At 35.0% G+C, this 18,252-nt stretch overlaps 1 pseudogene; it reads left to right on the top strand.

Annotated features, from left to right (window-relative positions):
* Positions 1-14,960: 14,960 nt before the first annotated feature.
* LOC146956357 (ethylene-response factor C3 pseudogene) lies at positions 14,961-16,002 on the top strand (annotated as a pseudogene).
* Positions 16,003-18,252: the final 2,250 nt, after the last annotated feature.

Genomic DNA, 18,252 nt, shown 5'->3' with positions numbered 1-18,252 from the left:
TCTTGCGAAGTAAGCGCATTCTCTCAACCTTAGAACCCTAAAATCTTCATCTTCTTCAAATCTTCGTCAATCATCAAATGGCATCATCAAGCTCAAAAGTTTCAGAATCTACATCAAACAAGCAAAGCGTATCAGAATCTGGGTCCATCTACAAAGAAAAGACTATGGATATTCCATGGAAATCCTTAATCGTCCAAGTAGAATCGCCAGTGGACTTCACTTCACTCAAGAAGTACGAAGTGGACATGGAAGGCTATGTAGAAACTCAGAAACTGTCTGGATACTTCAACATGCTAAATGGGCCAACGTATGTGAACTTGGTCAAAGATTTCTGGTTAAGGGCTGAAATCGTCAATAGAAAGCCTGTGAAGGCAGCAGATAAACTAGCTGGGTCGAAGAAAGGAAAGAAGGAGATTGAGTTGAATCCCACTTCCTTCAGTAGCCTTGAGATAAGGTCTGAAGTGATGGGTATTCCCGTAATCATCACAGAGGAGATAATTGCTAAAGCTTGTAGAATGGATGCAGAAGGAAGATTTCAAGAAATAGTTAAAAAGGATGATGTCCTGCTGCAAAACTACTACAACACTCTTCTAGGTGGTAACAAAGATGCTAAGCCTTCTGAAATGGAGATTCACAACAGAATGTTGGTGAAATTCAGTAACGATTGCTTCTTTCAAAGAGCAGGTGGGTCTGATCAACCCAACAACCAACAGAAGCTAGCAATCTATTTCATGACCAATCTGGAAAAGATAAACTTCCCAAGATATGTATTGGATCATCTCTGCTGGGCTATTAATGAAGGCACAATCAAAGGAAGGAAACAAGTGCCCTATGGAAGATTGCTCTCTAAGATCTTTTATCAAGGGAGAGTGCTGGATTTATTGAGAAGAACAAGGGATGCTTCTGATAAATGCTTCGAAGTTTCTACTGCAGAAAAGACTATCAGTAGCAAGACTTTGCATTCAATGCACTTTTTCAAGACAGCTCCTAAAGATGAGAAGTGGTTGGAGATGACCACAGAAGAATCTGAGATTATCAGGGACTTTCCCTCCTTAGTTAAGGAAAGTAATCCTGAACACTTAGCTAGATTAGTAGCTGAGTACGTCTTGGAGGATGATGCAAGTTCTCAGGAGGAAGCTGCTCTTGCTAAAGGGAAAGGCAAGAAGGCCAAGCCAGTTGCTGTGTCAGAAGCTGTTGTTTCTGATGCACCTAAAGGGAAGAGGGCCAGAACTAGTTCAGAATCTGATGCTGCTCCTACTAAAGGAAAGAGGGCCAGAACTAGTACTGAGTCAGAAGCTGCTATTGCTAAATCTGAAAAGCAAAAAGTTGCTAAGTCTGAAGATAAACCTGTTTCTATCAAGGATAAAGGAAAGATGCAGAAGGTTGGTGCTGCTTCTATTCCTCAGAAAAGAAGAAAAGGTAAGGCAGATTTAGTAATCACTGAAGAGCAGCTGCAGGAAGCTCTTGAAGAAATAGAGAAAGAAGAGGCTGATCCCAAGCTAAAGAAGAAGAAGGCTCCCCTTCAACTTGTGAGTCCTATGGTTAAGATGACTCCAATAAGGAAAAGGATGGCAGATGAACGTGCTTCTGATCTTATATCAGATAAAAAGGAACTAAAAGCACAATACATTCATCAAAGAGATGAAAAGCTCAAGGCTCTGGGTATGGAAGATTGTGATAGGTACTTCAAAGAGAAATTGGCTGAAGTAAGAGCCATTGCTGGTAAGTCTACTGAAGACAACGAGGAAGAAGAAATGATGATTATGATGGAGGATGCTCCAGAAGATGGAACTTCAGAAGTAGTTCCTCAAGCTGCTGGTCCACAGAAGATCACTTCTGAAGCTGGCCCTGCAGTTGAGGTAATCCAGATTCCAGTCACCTCTACCCCCATTTCACCCCTTTCACCACAAGCAACTGAGCAAGAAGAAGACACTTCTGTCTTAGACAATCTTGCTCTCCACTACTCAGGTGAGTTACCTATAGACAAATCTACCTCAGAAAAAGCCTCTGAAACAACTCCAGAAGCAGCTGCTTCTGAAAATGTTGTTTCAGAAAACCCCCATCAACACACACATGAACCACATAAACCCACAACACCCCCACAATCACCAATAGCTACCATTGACCCCCAACTCAACACTCAAACATCAACTTCACCACAACAACCACCAACTGAAATTGAACACTCCCCAGAACCAACTCATATGGATGTTGACATCTCTCAAGTCAATGTTCAAGCCTCAACCTCTACCACACACATTGCTTCTGACCAGCCTTCATCTTCAAACATACAAACACACTTTACCATTCCAGTTCCTAAACCTGTTCAAGATTTGGAAATCAGTGATTCTGATCTTGAAACCCTTGAACAACCACCCACAAACATCCTGGAATCTGGATATATTAATTCTGAGCTTCTGACAATCCTTAGTCAATTGCATAATCTGGTGGATCAAAGAAGGACAACTGATCTCACAAGTGCATATGAAGACTCCTGGGCATCTCTTCAGAACCGGGCAGCTGAGCTTATTGAAGATATCAAGGCTAAATGCATCAGAGTCAAGCAGGCTTCAGTCAGAAGGCTAATGGAGAATTTGAATCAGAGTCTCAGAGTAAGAAGTTCTACACTGCTCCTGGCAAACCAGCCTTTCTTCTTAGAAACGGATTACTTAACCAGAGAAGCAAAGTTGCGTAAGCTTCTGAAGAAACAGATGGCACAGCAGCAGCAAGAAGCTAGAGAAAGGGAACAAGCTCTTCTCCAGAGGCAACAACAGCTTGAAGAACTGTTGCAAAAGAAAATTGAAGAAATGGAGGAGATGAAGAAACAACAACAAACCAACCCTTAGTTGCACACCTTTGTGTTATTTTTGTTTGTTGTTTGGTTCCAAATTCTTAGTCCTTGCTTCTGAAACCATCTTGTTTTATTTTTATGCTTCTGAATGCTTACTGCTTCTGACTGCTTAGCTGCTTCTGATAATTGGATATTCATGTTCATATATTTTGGTCTGTTTTATTTAATTAATTTCTTGTATACTCTCTTTTGTTTGAGTTTTTCTCAAATCTTTTTGTCTTTTATGTTTTTTTATCTTTTTTTTGATAATGACAAAAGGGGGAGTATATGTGACAAGTATTTAAAGGCTCTGAGCCCCATTAATAAAGGCTCTGAGCCTCATTTTTTTTACCTTATTGGTATACGCTATGAACGAACGAAGAAGTATCAAAATTCAAGTAAAATTAATTGAACCATTCTTCTTATCTATAAGTTAATTCTTTCAATGATTCATTTTTTTTTAAAAAGCTCTGATAATTTTTTTTGTGCGAAAAATGAATTTAATTAACCTGGATAGAACTTAGGGGGAGCTTACAAACCTCACCTTAAAGACTATCAGACTCAGGGGGAGTTTGAGCTTACAAACCTCAGACTCTGAGCTTACAAACCTCAGAACCCCAAAGTCAACTTGTTAATTAGATTAACAACAATTGATCAATTTTAAATACTTTTGTTTGTCATCATCAAAAAGGGGGAGATTGTTGGAACAAAATGTGTTTAACAATGAACCTTAAAGAGTTTTGATGATAACAAGGTATTAAAAATTGTAAATTGGACTAGCTAATAATTGTTCAAGTGTACAGGACCATAATTATAAAGTTACATCATCATTGGTTCTTAATGAGCAAATAAAGAGCAAAGGAAACAACAAAAATTTGAAGCTTGGACGCTCCTGAAGGCAACTTGTTACTGAAGAGAAAAAGCGCTCCTGAAGTTAAGTCGCTTCTGAAGTAAGGATAGTGCTCCTGAAGACAAGAAGTCCAGAAGTCATATCATCAGAAGCTGCATCATCAGAAGCTGCAGAAGTCATATCATCAGAAGCTGCCTCATCAGAGGCTATTTCATCAGAAGCTGAATCTCAACTGGATTTGCAAAAGATTCAAGAATTGAAGAATTATCAATGCAAAAGCTGTCTATTGGATTCGAAAACACAAACAAAGGATTAGTGGAATTTTGCAACGGTCATTTCAAAGGTGTTTGAAGGCTTGTGCTTGCAATTTGGACGAAAGCGTTGACATTGTACTTTGTACGAATTGTACAACCACGTTCTCCACTACTCTGTTTTGTGTCCACGCTACAAGACAAGAAAACAGCTCCAGAATACGGTTACGCCTGCATAGATGTTCCTTTGGATAAGGAATGGATTTCAAATTTGTTCTTCATAGGACAACAACCAAATCAGGCAAAAGATCATTGGTGAAAGATCAAGCTTCAACAACGACTCTTTGGTGTGCTGGCAATTTCACAACGTCTCTTTCACACCTCTATATAAAGGAGTGAAGACCTAGAGATTTGGTAATGCATGAACGCTGAACGAAAGACTCATAACATTTTTACAAGTACCAAACCTCTGCTGAAATTGTTCTGCATTCACTTAGAATTTCTTTGTCTTATAGTCATATCTTAGAAATTCTTAAGTCCATTGAGTCTGTATCTGATTTGTATTGTGAGCACCTCTGATTGTATATCAAGTGTTCAACCTTAAACAATTTTCTGTGAAATTTTGTTTAGTTAGGAAGTCTCTTGCTTGTGTGCTTGAGCAAAGGAAGTCTCTTGCTTGTGTGCTTGAGCAAAGGAAGTCTCTTGCTTGTGTGCTTGAGCAATTGTAATCAGATATTACTCTTAGTGAAATCTCCTTGGAAGTGCAAGGGGGACTGGACTACTTCCGGATTGTGGAAGGAACCAATATAATTGCTTTGTGTCGTTCTTCTTCTCTCTCTCTGTTTTTTCCGCTGCATTTTGATTCTGATCATCACTTCAGAAGCTGTCTCACTTAGCTTCTGATCAGTGTATTCAGTTGTTTAGGAGAAACGAAGAATTTTTCAAAACACAATTCAACCCCCCCTTCTTGTGTTTTTTCTCACCTTCACCTTATTGAAGAAAATTTTACCGCCCACCTAAAAATCCTCAATAATAACCTATTTTTATTTTAAATTTTTTTAATTCATCTTTTTAAGTTCACCGTTTCCACTTCATTCACATCATAAAACATATAGATTATATAAGAATCATGAATTTTCTATGAATTATGTATGATTTATGAAATTTTGAGTGGATTATGTATGGATGTTTAAAAGTTGAAGTTTTTTGGTAATTAAAAAAAGTTATTATTTGTATCAAAAAATAAATAAATTCAAAATTCCATGGGTACCCATGGTTACCCATGGATACCTCAATACCTACGGGTACCCGTATAGTGGGTACCCACGAGGATAAGGGGCGGGCACGGGTATCATATTTATCCAACGGGGCGGGGACATGTATCATATTATCCGTACCCATGGGTATCCATTGACATCCCTAACGTTGTAGATCATGTGAAAAGATTTATATACGTTGAAGCTAAAACACAAAATGATATAAATTAGGTAGAGAGGCTTTCAGCTATCTGTCTGATGCAGAAGTTTGTTCACGTGAAAGAACTGGATACTAAATTGCAGTTAATATCTGCCTTTGCTGTAGATCATGTGAAAGGATTTATATATGTTGAAGCTGAAAGTCAAAATGATATAAATCAGGTAGCTTTGGTAATAGGGTTTTCATTGGTTTATAGATAGATATCAATTATTACTGGAAAAGTGTTTCTACCGCTGACTAAATATGTTTTCATTTGTTACTCATGAATAATTGTCTCCGTAATACAAGAGTACTCTAAATATTGTATTATGATTTATAATTATCTATCATTTTGCAATCTATCCTTCCAATATAATATTTTATCAAATACGTTACTGAACTCCCGTGCGAAGCACAGGTTTGTAACTAGTTCTATATAATAAAGGGGAATTGAGCGTGTAAAGTTTCTTGACTAGTCTGGTACATATGATGGAAAATTTTGGGAAACTTTGGGGGGATTTTTTCTGGACGAGCCAACTCAGAGTGTTTCAACAGTTTATTAATTATAGCTGATTTTTTAGGTGAGCCGACTGAGAGTATTTCAACAGTTTTTAGGCTAGAAGATTATTTAGGTGAGACAAAGCGATCTTTGAGCGAATCTAAACAAAATGTAAAGATTTTTAAGAGTGGAAGATTCGATGGGCGAGCTAGATGCAAGGATAAAATGGGGAGTTTTAAGGAAGGAGAAAGAGCATATTCGCTAGACGAGACACAATTCACCTAGCCAGGGCCGTCCGTAAGAATTCGGAGGCTCGGCTCTGGAAATGAAAAGAGGCCAGTGATAAAATCAAAACGTATTTTTTTTTTAAAAGAGCAATGTTCTAAAACCAAAACTGGCCTATTTTTGCAAGGACCAAAAACTATAAAAAAAATTTGCAGGGACTAAAACCAAAACTGACCTATTTTTGCAAGGACCAAAAACTATAAAAAAAATTTGCAGGGACTAAAACCAAAACTGACATATTTTGCAGGGACCAATACCATATTTTAGCCTAAAAAAACATGAGTCCTAAGTTAATTAAAGAAGAAAAAAGGAAAAGAAAAAATTAATTAAAGAACATGAGTCAAAAAAAGGAAAAGAAAAATTAATTAAAGAAAGAAGAAAAAAGGAACAGAAAAATTAAGTGCTGAGTGTTGAACCCTTGACCTATGAACATTAATTAAAGAACATGAGTCAAAAAAAGGAAAAGAAAAATTAATTAAAGAAAGAAGATATCTGATATTTTGATCATGCCGCTTCTATATATTATTTATTTACATGCAACATATATAAAAAAAAAAAAAAAAAATTGGACCTCCAAAATTTGGAGGCCCAGCTCAGTAGAGCAGTTTGCACCCCCTCAAGGCCGGCCCTGCACCTAGCAAAGTAAGGCGGTGTTAGTGACCTTTTGGATGAGCTGACTTTTCTCTCTATCTGAAGAAACCTAGGATCTCTAGATGAGCAAACTTTGCTATGCGAATATGCAAAAGAAAAAAATTTAAAATATTTGGGCACGCATACACAAAAGAAAAAAAATTAAAAGAGAAAGAAATTAGTCACATCATTTTTTACTTTTATCTTTAATTTTTTTATTTAAGTGAGTGTGCCTGGACACATTTTATTTGTGTTTGTGACCAACTCGGACTTTCTCCACCAATCTACTCAACAAAGAAAAAAGGAAATGACATATTCCATACGTCACCTCATCAATTATGAGCCGACGATGAAAACTTGCATATTTTGTTTTGAAAATATATTAGAGAGTCATATGCAATTAATTACTTATCCCATATTTCTATGGTAGAGATTATTTATCGATAATTAAAATTAGTGGATACTTGACAATAATAATATATCAATAGTATATGTATAAAGTAAGGTATTTTATGCCACGTGTCACTTCCACATTCATTCTCAATATATATAATCCGAACTGTATCAGCACAAATTCTAAACATGTTTGTAACATGGATAGTCATTTTAGGTACAATATTAATCTTCTTAACTCTCATCCTTCTGTTTTTGGGTCATTGTTACATGTTCTTAGTCAAAAATCGGGTTTTCGGGCTACTTGATCGGATCCGAAACTTCCCCAGAAAATCAGAAAAAATTCAAGGACCATCACTCCCTTAGAAGGAACTTCTTACGGGACTCCGCCCCTCAAAATCCAAAATTCCATCGTTTAGACCCATTTTTCATTTTTATTAATTTTTCATATTCTCAGAAAAATCTGAAAAAATTTCCATTAGTTTTATTTGATTTTTAGAATTTTTTGGTACTATTTTTATGATTTTATTTGACAGGTTTTTCGCATTGTTTACTTAGTTTTTTTGTTGTTTTTAAAAGCAAAACTGTTGAAATGTGAGAAAGTCTGATGGCTGATTATACATAAGAATTGTCCGGATTATAAAATCCGAAATAGTAAACATGAATCCGAATTTTAAAATCTGGAATGCACAAGGGCATTTTTGGAAATTTTACAGAGCGCGGGAGAAGGCAATAGGGTGGGAAAGTAATAGTCCACGTTTAAAGGGACCCAAAACTATTACCACTTGGACTAATTCATTATTGATTTTGTTACACTTTTTATTCTTGCATTGGACATTCATCTCATCATTTATATTTATTTTTAATTTTTTTGAAATATTTATATTTATTTTTATGATATTATTATAATTGTAAATTTAAATAAATTCAATCTAATATACTGACACGTGTATTCGTGCACACAAACTTATAAAACTTATTTAATATCTAACCCGGGCAACACCGGGTCTCTAAACTAGTTTCATTAAAAACTTGTTATGGGTATAAAAATTTCCACATTTTTAGAATAAGGCAGTTTGTAGTAGTATAAAACTTATTGTGTGAATAATGTAGTATGTGATTTATAATGATAGGTATTAGAGATACTAGTTTGTAGTAGTATATATACTTGTAATAACCCCATTAGTGGGATAACATCCTCATTTGTAATATTCACTTTTATCATCAATAGAAATAATCTTGAGTTTTCTCACATTCCTTCCTTGGATATCATGTTTCCTAACATGATATCAGAGCTAATTTGGTATCCACCTTGAAGGATATTTTCCGCTGCATTTTCTCGAGAAAATAAAATTTTCTTTTCTTTTCTCACCGTTTCCGTAACATTTTTCATTGTCTCCTTCTTTTTCTTCTCAATCGATTCCATATCTTCGATTCTGATTCCATTTCTTTTCTCTTCACTTTTTCGAGAAATTTCTTTCACCTTTCTCTGTTTTTCTTCTTCGTCGTTCTTATCAGATTTTCTTTTATCTCAACTTCATCCAATTCTTTTGATCGATTTCGTGTTTTGCGTATCTTTTCCTTCACGATTCTGTGTGCAATTCAATTAGATGTTGTTCTTCTCATTTTCCCCAAATCGTAGGGTTCCAATTTTTTTCTCTCTGTTTACTCGGTGATTCTTCCTTCTTTTTCCAGATTTGGTTTCGATTTTATTATCGTAATCCAATTTCTGATCGATTTCATCTTCAATTCGAATTTCTTTCTCGCATCATTCTGTTATCGTATGTTTTCCCAATTTTGAGGGTTTCAGAATTATGAACTTGTTTTTCCTTTAGCTTCAATCAGTTCCTTTCATATCAATTTCGATTACTCTTGTTTGTGATTCCGATCACAGTTCTACCTTTCTCCATTTCTTGTTAGGATCACTTGTGAATGATGAATCATTTGCTGATTCAACTCTTTTCTTGGTTTTCGGTTATTGATTGTAGATGCTTCTCTGCATTTTTCTCTGACTTTCGACTTCGGCAACGTCGACGGTGTGATGTTGATTGTTACGTGATGTTGTTGATTGTTACGTTCATTTCTTGTTCAATTCATGTGGGATCTTTGGTGGCTTATCCTCATCAGATGTGATTGGCCTTCACTCTTCAGACTTGGTTTCGCTTAGTGACATGGTGAGTATGTGTTCTGCTACTCATTTGCATCTGAGAATCTGTGTTTGGAATTATATCTGGTTGCCGTAATTTCGCTATCATAGCTGCCATTTTTGAGCTCCAACAACATTGACAGCTACATCAAGTTAGTTAATAGGTTTCACTCTTACTCCATATTCCATTTCAATTTCAGTTTTGTTCATTCATCATCTTCAACTAAATGTGGAGAAGATTGTGATGAGTATGAATTGTTCCTATATTGGTGTTCTTTATGCTGAAATTAAGAAGGTTATGGATTCTGTTTTTGATTTTCTTGGTACCACATGGTTGTCATTAATTCGTTCAAGGACGTCACTTAGTTTGGAGTGTTTTGATATCTTGGTGCTTCGGTATTTTGTTTGGCTGCATAATTGTTAGTTTTGGTAGCTTGCTTCCTCTATTGTTGTATTTTGGACTTGGTGGATTCCTTTAGTGCATTGGTTTCTCAATTTGGTAATTTCTCCATTTGGTTGTGTATATCATGATCTATGAGAGCATGGGAAGCTACACCTGCATATGTTATATGAGTAACAAGTGCTGCCATTGGAAAAGTTACCCTATGGATCTCTAATGGAATTTTATTCTGATATATTTTGACTCCCTGCTGCATGTTTATGGAAGAGTTCTTGGTTTGTCTCCACACAATATTCTCATATGAAGATAGATGGCATTTTTGTGTTGGAATTTTCTGATGGTTGTGTATGCTTCTACTGCTCCAACATGGCTCAAGATGAGATATAGGTTGCAGACTGAGCTATGTGAGTTACCTTTGCTTCTGATTGGTATTTGGGGCAGCCTATGGTACCAACTCAGTTTTGGATGATTGGAGGTTCTTTGATTGCTTACTTTTCATTTTGTTCCTGGATCGTTACTGAATTTTTCTCTTGTTCTGTTAGTTTGTATATCATTCTGATGATTACAAACAGTTTTGTTGTGGATATGTTTGAGTTTCATTGTTACAATTTTGTCTCTTACTGTGACAATTGAAGACTATTTTTGGATTTGGTTTAGCTTCATTATTGGAAGCATTGGTTTTGGCCTATGGTTTGAATGCATCAACATGGATTTGTTTTCTATGGTTTGAAGACACATCACATGGCTATGCATCTCTATTGGCTTGCTTTTGGTTTTTCTTGTCTCGGCTCGGCATTGGAGGGCATCACTTTTTTTATCTTTGGAACCTTGGTCTTGTTGCTTCATGGTACCTTTGGTGTGAAGTTTGTTCAACATATGACCTCCTTCCATTGTAGACTTTGGCCCTTCCTTGCACTTCTTTTTTGGATATCATCGTTGATTTTGGATATCCTTGTATTTCTTGTCTTGTGCTTCTGTTCATGATGGTTAAGACATGTTGATATGCTTCCATCATGAATGGTTAAGCGTCGTTTTCTTCTTCTTCTTATGCTTCTGTCTTGAGTTATTGAGAACTCTTGATGGTTAAGCGTTGTGCCTTAATTGGCTTTGTCGATATTGGCTTCTACCGGATGGTGGTTAAGCGTTGCTTTGATGCTCCTTCCTTCAATTGGTTCAACCTTGAGTTGTGGTTGCTTCTTGTTGGATAAGCACTTGTTTGCTGATTTTTTTTTAGCCGATGTATTCGCGGCATCTTTCTTTGTATTTTCTCATTTCAAGTTGGATGTGTTTTGAACACCTTCCAACTTGAGGGGGACTATTAGAGATACTAGTTTGTAGTAGTATATATACTTGTAATAACCCCATTAGTGGGATAACATCATCATTTGTAATATTCACTTTTATCAACAATAGAAATAATCTTGAGTTTTCTCTCATTCCTTCCTTGGATATCATGTTTCATAACAATAGGAGCTTAGGAAGGTAGAATCTAGAAGCTCATTACAGACGTCATTTTTTGTTTCTCCTCATCTCTCTTTCTGAAACTAACGGAAGAGATTTACTATACTCTTTCAACAAAGGCTCCTATAAGTTATTCCCCTTGACTTTGAACTTTGAAATTGAATATAGACAATCTGGATGGACCAACCTGATCATTTTTGTCTTAAGCTAATAAATGAACAATTTTTACAACTTATCACACAAAAGCAAATGTCAATATGTTTGTGGTTGGATATAACTTGTCGTGAATATGGAGATGCATGTATCTTAATCTTTTTTAATAACAAGTTGCTAATATTTTTAATATTATACTATCATGCAAGTGGAGGTTGCTTTATTGCAAGTTGAGTGTCGTACCTTAAATTATTCACAACAGTCGTATGCTTTTCGTTAAAAACAGTTATTTAAATATAGTTTTGAGAAGAATGCTGTGTGTATATATATGTAAGAAAATATAAGGAAATTTGATAGTTAGATTTTTTTTAAATCAATATTTGATAATATATATATATATATATATATATATATATATATATATATATATGAGTTTTGCTAGAAGCCATCCATGAATGTGTTTTTTAGCAATCTACACCTTAAGGTGTGATTTCCACTTTTTAGTTATAATTTTGCTAAAAGACACATTCATAAAAATTAGTTGATATCTTTTAGCAAATGCTCAGAGAATAAATTATAAAAGGCACCTTCATAGAAGGTGTCTTCTAGCAAAACCCTATATATACCCATTTCACTCCATTGTGTGTGAAATGGTTAAATGATTCAGTACTTTAAATAGTTATTAAGTATTGATTAACTTTTCTGTCAAAAAAAAAAAGTATTGATTAACTTACTAAATTGTTATGCAGTAACAACTTTTAATTTCTTGAAGTCAAAATAAAAATGAAATTCAACAATGATATTTTTTTTGGTGTCCGGGGTTTGAACCTCAAATCTTACATATATTATGCATTGTCTTTACCATCTGAGATAAGTTTACGGGGACAAATTCAACAATGATTAAGAGAGAGTAGAAAGTGCTCTTTGAAAAGAAAACATATTATTCTATTATTCCAGTGAAAAAAACTATATTAATTATTTATAATTAAAGACTAATATCACAATTTGATGATATAAAAATTATTTTATATTTCTATAATAATATCATGTCATTTTTTTATAATGTGGTTTTTGCTTTTGTAAGCAAAATCTGTTATCATGTCATTCATAATTCCCTTTAGGTTGGTGGGGCACACCGGCGGGTAACGGGTAACGGGAAAATTTATCTCTGCAAATCTTGTTGGCATATTGTAGTTTATAAGTATATTTTGTTTTAACTCTCCAATCTTAAGATCAAAATGATATTCTGATAATTTAAAGTTTGATTAAAAATTTAAAAATTATTGTAACGATGGCTTGAAATCAAATACTCTGCAAGTTATTCATGAACTAAATAGCACTATTTTGTTTTTTTTGAAAGAAACTAAGTAAATAACACAATGTTATTGGGTTTATCAAGTGGTTGAAAGTGCCAAATCACTAGCCAACACTCACTCACTCTAGTGATAAGAGAGAACGGGCAAGACAAAACCTGTGAGAGACTTTTTGATAGTGACACACGCAGACACAATAGTGTCTTGATTATGCGATTTAGTTTAGGAAATTGTGTGAGATTGGTGTACATGTCGACTCTACTTGTGTACCATTAAGATAGGAATGTCACATAATATTGCCTAATTTAATTATGACACATAAATCAATTCATATATACATATTAATATAAAAAGAGATAAGAAAGAATGATGTCTTACAAAGAGAGATAACCATAAAATGATATGTTAAGTAGGTGTAGGAAAATATGAATAACTCAAATATAATGGTTGTTTAATTTGACGATAATGCTAAGGGCAAAAGTTTTAAAATAGATTTTTAGGATATTGAATACATTATTTGAAAAAAATACTTCCATATTTAATCTCTTAATTTATGCTCTTGGACACAAAATAACATTTTTCTTTTAAAAATGACATTAACTTTTATGCATTAGTGGTGTAAAACATATTTAGAATTAAAAATGACTTATCTTTCTGAAGAAAAATTTACATGTTTTGTTGTGTGCGAGTGCGAGTAATTATATGTCTCACATCAGATAGAAAAGTAAAGGTTGAATACCTTATAAGTAAGCGACTGTGTCGGCCCGTTTCCGGAGAAAGCAACAACAACGATACGTAAGAGCTTCCTCTTGAAGGGGGAGCATGATGAATTAATGGACTCACACTTGAGAGAGAGTGTTATGTGCAAGTGTGAGTTATATGTCCCGCATCAGATAGAAAAGTAAAGGTTGTACACCTTATAAGTAAGAGGATCCATAAACACGTTGCCTTAAGGTTTTGGGTAAGAGTGTGGCGTCCCTATCACTTATGCGGTTGTTCTGACCTCGATGTGGGCAGTACCCCATGCTCCACTCAGTGACCCAACAGTGGTATCAGAGCCCCGGCTTGACGAAGGGTACAACCGAGACAGTCGGTTCGTTGCGCAGAAAGCAGCAACGGTGGTACAAGAAGCAAGTGGCTCCTTGTGTCGGTCCATTTGCGGAGAAAGCAGCAACGACGATACAAGCAAGTAAGAGCTTCCCCTTGAAGGGGGAGCATGATGAATTGATGGACTCACACTTGAGGGGGAGTGTTGTGTGCAAGTGTGAGTTATATGTCTCACATCGAATAGAAAAGTAAAGGTTGAACACCTTATAAGTAAGATGTTTTAGCCTCGATGTGGGCAGTCCCCCATGCTCCACTCAGTGAAGTGGTATCAAAGCCCCGGTTCGACAAAAGGTACAACTGAGACAGCCGGTCCGTTGCGCAGAAAGCAACAACAGTGGTACAAGCAGTAAGTGGCTCCTTGTGTCGGTCCGTTTACGGACAAAGAAGCAACGACGATAAAAGCAAGTAAGAGCTTCCCCTTGAAGGGGGATCATGATGAATTGATGGACTCACACTTATATGTCTCACATCGGATAGAAAAGTAAAGGTTGAACACCTTATAAGTAAGATGACTCGTACACTCACTGCCTTAAGGTTTTGGGTAGGAGTGTGGTGTCTTTCTCACTAGTGTGGTTGTTCTAGCCTCGACGTGGACGGTCTCCCGAGCTCCCCTATAACCCAACACGTTTATTTAACCAATTCATATAAAATATAGAATCGTAGAAACTGTTTAAGGATCATCATTAAGAAAGAGCGTCGCGGAATGATTTATCTATGTATATATACAATATCTCTTAAAAATACACTCATATAAAATATAGAATCGTAGAAACTGTTTAAGGATCATCATTAAGAAAGAGCGCCGCGGAATGATTTATCTATGTATATATACAATATCTCTTAAAAATACACAAAATATCAAAGAACATTGCATTTGACATCAAAAATTATATTTCAAATTATCATTTCTCAAGGTTGAATGGAGTAAGTAGCATTGGAGTAATGGCCAACCCTTTGATTTCGAACCTTCTAATAGATGAGTTGCCCACGTTTCTATAATGTTTCTTTGACTCACGTGCCAACCCTTTGTAATTCAAGACTAATAAAAAAAAATGGATATCCAAACCCATCCCCCCTTGACCGGAATCTTTCAACATCACTTTATTATAACTAATTTAATCATTTTTTCTTTATCTATGTGGTCGTTTTGTTCCCTTTTTTCAATGAGTATATAAAGGAGCCAAACACCCCAAATCATAAAGTAGTTAAGAAAAGAAAAACATAACACTTAAAATATTGTGCCCACTTTTTTAGTTACACAAGACATGGATTTTGATTCTTCATTCTTCCAATTCCAATACCAAAACCTTGACACTTCATTTGAAAATTCTTCTTCTTTTTTAGAATCCTTTTCATTGGACGATTTCTTTTTCTTCAATGAAGACAACAACATTAACAATAAAACCTTTCCCATGAATTTCACTGACCAAAACACACAAACATTCAAAGAATCATCAACCTCTCATTCCAACTCTAACACTTCAAACTCTCAAGTCAGCACGGAATCACAAGAAGTTTCATCGAATTCAACTCCATTGGTACAATCATCATCACCTAAGAGGCCATATAGAGGAGTCAGAAGAAGACCATGGGGAAAATTCGCGGCCGAAATAAGAGACTCAACTAGAAATGGTGTTAGAGTTTGGATTGGTACATTTGATACAGCTGAAGCAGCTGCTTTAGCTTATGATCAAGCAGCTTTATCAACAAGAGGATCAATGGCAGTGTTGAATTTTCCTGAAGATGTTGTTAGGGAATCATTGAAAGACATGGTGATTAACAAGTCTTGGGAAAAAGATGGTACTTCTCCTGTTTTGGCACTCAAGAGGAAACACACTTTGAAAAGAAAGTCTAAAGCAAGTAATTGCAAAAAGACCAAAAGGGTAGAAAGGGAAATGGAGAATAACATTGTTTCACAAAATGTGTTGGTGTTGGAAGATTTGGGTTCTGAATATTTGGACCAACTTCTTAGCTTGACTTCTTCTTCTCAAGACTTTTTCTAGTTTCCTATTTTGTTGAGTTTTGTTCATTACTATTTTTGTTCATGTTAATTAATTCGTTCATGATTCTCTCCCTTTCATTCCCTTTGTTGGTTTCCTTCCATTGGATTGTAATCAATAGAGAGAGAAGATATAGGAGAGAGTATGCAATTGTATAAATTTTGCTTCTAAGAAACATTTCACAAACAATTATTGTTGAAAGGTTTCAATTAATATAATCTTTCATATATATATCGTTTTTGTCCCCAAAACAAAGGTATTCACCCTCACTTTCTTCTACTATATGAGTGGTATAAATGGGATGTGTTAACTCATGATATGGCAAATAGATTGACACATCATCATTGTCATTTGGCAAATAGATTAACTCATATGATATGGCAAATAATTATTTAATAATTTAAAAAATGTAAGAATCTTGAGTCGTTTGTGCTCTTCATTTAATAAATTTTACAAAGTATACTAAGTTAGAGGTATGAGGTGTTTATTAGGAATTTAAGTTGAGTGAAATATACAAGCAAGACTCGCCTATAAATGAGCAGAGATCCTCTCTATTTTTTAAAGGAAGTGAACTAGTATTTGTATTTGATTTCTATTAACAATAATGTATGTCACATGCTCTAAAATCCAATTCCTAGTATTCTTTTGTTGCAACAGAGGTGTTGTTAAAGACATATCTCAACAGACACATTCAATACTTTTTTATTATATTATTCCTTCTCTCCCCTTTGTCTGTGTTATAGTCATATCCTATTAAGCGCTAATACGTCGACATTAGTAAGAATTTGAGAAAGTGACTCAATTGAACATAGAGTAGTGATATGTGAACAACTATTTGAGATAACTTTTGATGACAACTTTTTTTTTTTCTCTCTTTTCATTTGTTAAAAACAATGGAGAGAGAAAAAGGAAGAGAGAGAATAAGATGATAATGTGAGTATGAGAGAGAAAGTTATCAAAAAATTGTCACAAATTGGTTGTACAAATATTATTTCTCTTGAACATAATCATATATGTTGGACATCTTATGCCCTTCGATCAGAAGTGTCGGTGCTGCAAATATTAGGGGTGGGCGAAATTAAACAATAACTGAACCGAACCGGTTTACCGAACCGAACCATATCAAAATTAACTGAACCATTTCACAAATTTTTGAACTGAACCATTATTTTGATAATCACAGTTATCCAAACCGAACCGAACCGAACCATAACCATATAACACAATCACACAACACCTCTGTTTTATCTTGGTTTTTCGGGTGTCAAACATTGATTAAGTTTGAACCTTTTTAACCTTTGATATCTCATTTTTTCTTGGGAAGGGAAAAATAAGAAAAACCCTTGAGAATCGAGGTCCGGGAGTTGTTTTCGTCATGGGAAGGTGTTAGGCACCCATAACGACTATAGTATCCTATAGGAACCGTCTTTACTTTTTACGCGCGCGCTTTATTTTTAAATGCTATTTGAAAATGTTATTTACACCTAAGGGTTTGCTAGTTTAAGAATTGGAGGGAGAGGAAAGTGTTTGGATTTTTGTTTTATTGGAATTGGAGAAGTTTTGACTTCTTGCCTACATACCCTTTTAAGGGATCAAAATCCATGTAGTTCTCTTCCAAAAAAATGTTTTTGTTTTTGTTGGTTGATTTTAATTTTGAAAATGGAATTTTGAAGAATGAGAGAGAAAGGTCTCAAGGACATAAGATTTGGAAAATGTGAGGTGGAATTAGTTAATTTGCAAAAAAGAAGTCTAAGTATGATTAAAGTTCATTAAAGTTTTTGTTTAAGAAAATAAAGGGTAAATTCAATGGGGTTTTGATCCCAAGGTTTCTTTGGAAAATTATTTGAGTGAAGTTGTTCTTATTTTTTGGGAAAAGAGAATTTTTCTAAGTATCGTGATTCCTAAGCATACATCTAAAGCATACATTCCCTAAACATTCATCTAAAGTATCCATGTGATATGTGTGCATGTGTCGGTGCTTGTGTCGGTGTAGATCATTAGAGTCCATTGTCCTTTACATAGGCCCTAGTTTACATGCTATGGTCTTGCAAGAATTTAAATTGCATAAAAGAAATTACAAAATCCCTAAGTTTTACATGCTAAGCCTTGGCAAAACTTAAAGTGCAAGAAACAAAAACTAAAAATATAAGATGGAGGATGAGATGCTTATGGATGAGTGAAACATGAAATGAAAGGGTTAGTAGCATAAGGCATAATAGAAATTGAAATAGAAGCAAGTAAAATAGCATAGTAAAGCAATGAAACTTGACAAAGAAGTAACAAGTTCTTAGCACACGAAAGTGGTGAAATGTGCCTAAACTTTGTCATAAAATTCACATAAACATAAGGCCCATAACTTTCATGCCATGACAATTTTCAGAGTGTTTTATTTCAACTATGACATGGAAGTTATAAGACAATATCAAACCAAGAACTATGACACATTTCAAGCACATTTCACACTTTGTTTTCACATAGA

The sequence above is a fragment of the Medicago sativa genome, chromosome 1, assembly GCF_051527215.1.
Source record: "Medicago sativa cultivar Bolivia chromosome 1, Bolivia_mono, whole genome shotgun sequence".
Lineage (NCBI taxonomy): Eukaryota > Viridiplantae > Streptophyta > Magnoliopsida > Fabales > Fabaceae > Medicago > Medicago sativa.
The sequence above is the reverse complement of the archived record's forward strand: the minus strand, read 5'-3'. Positions and strand labels throughout refer to the sequence as shown.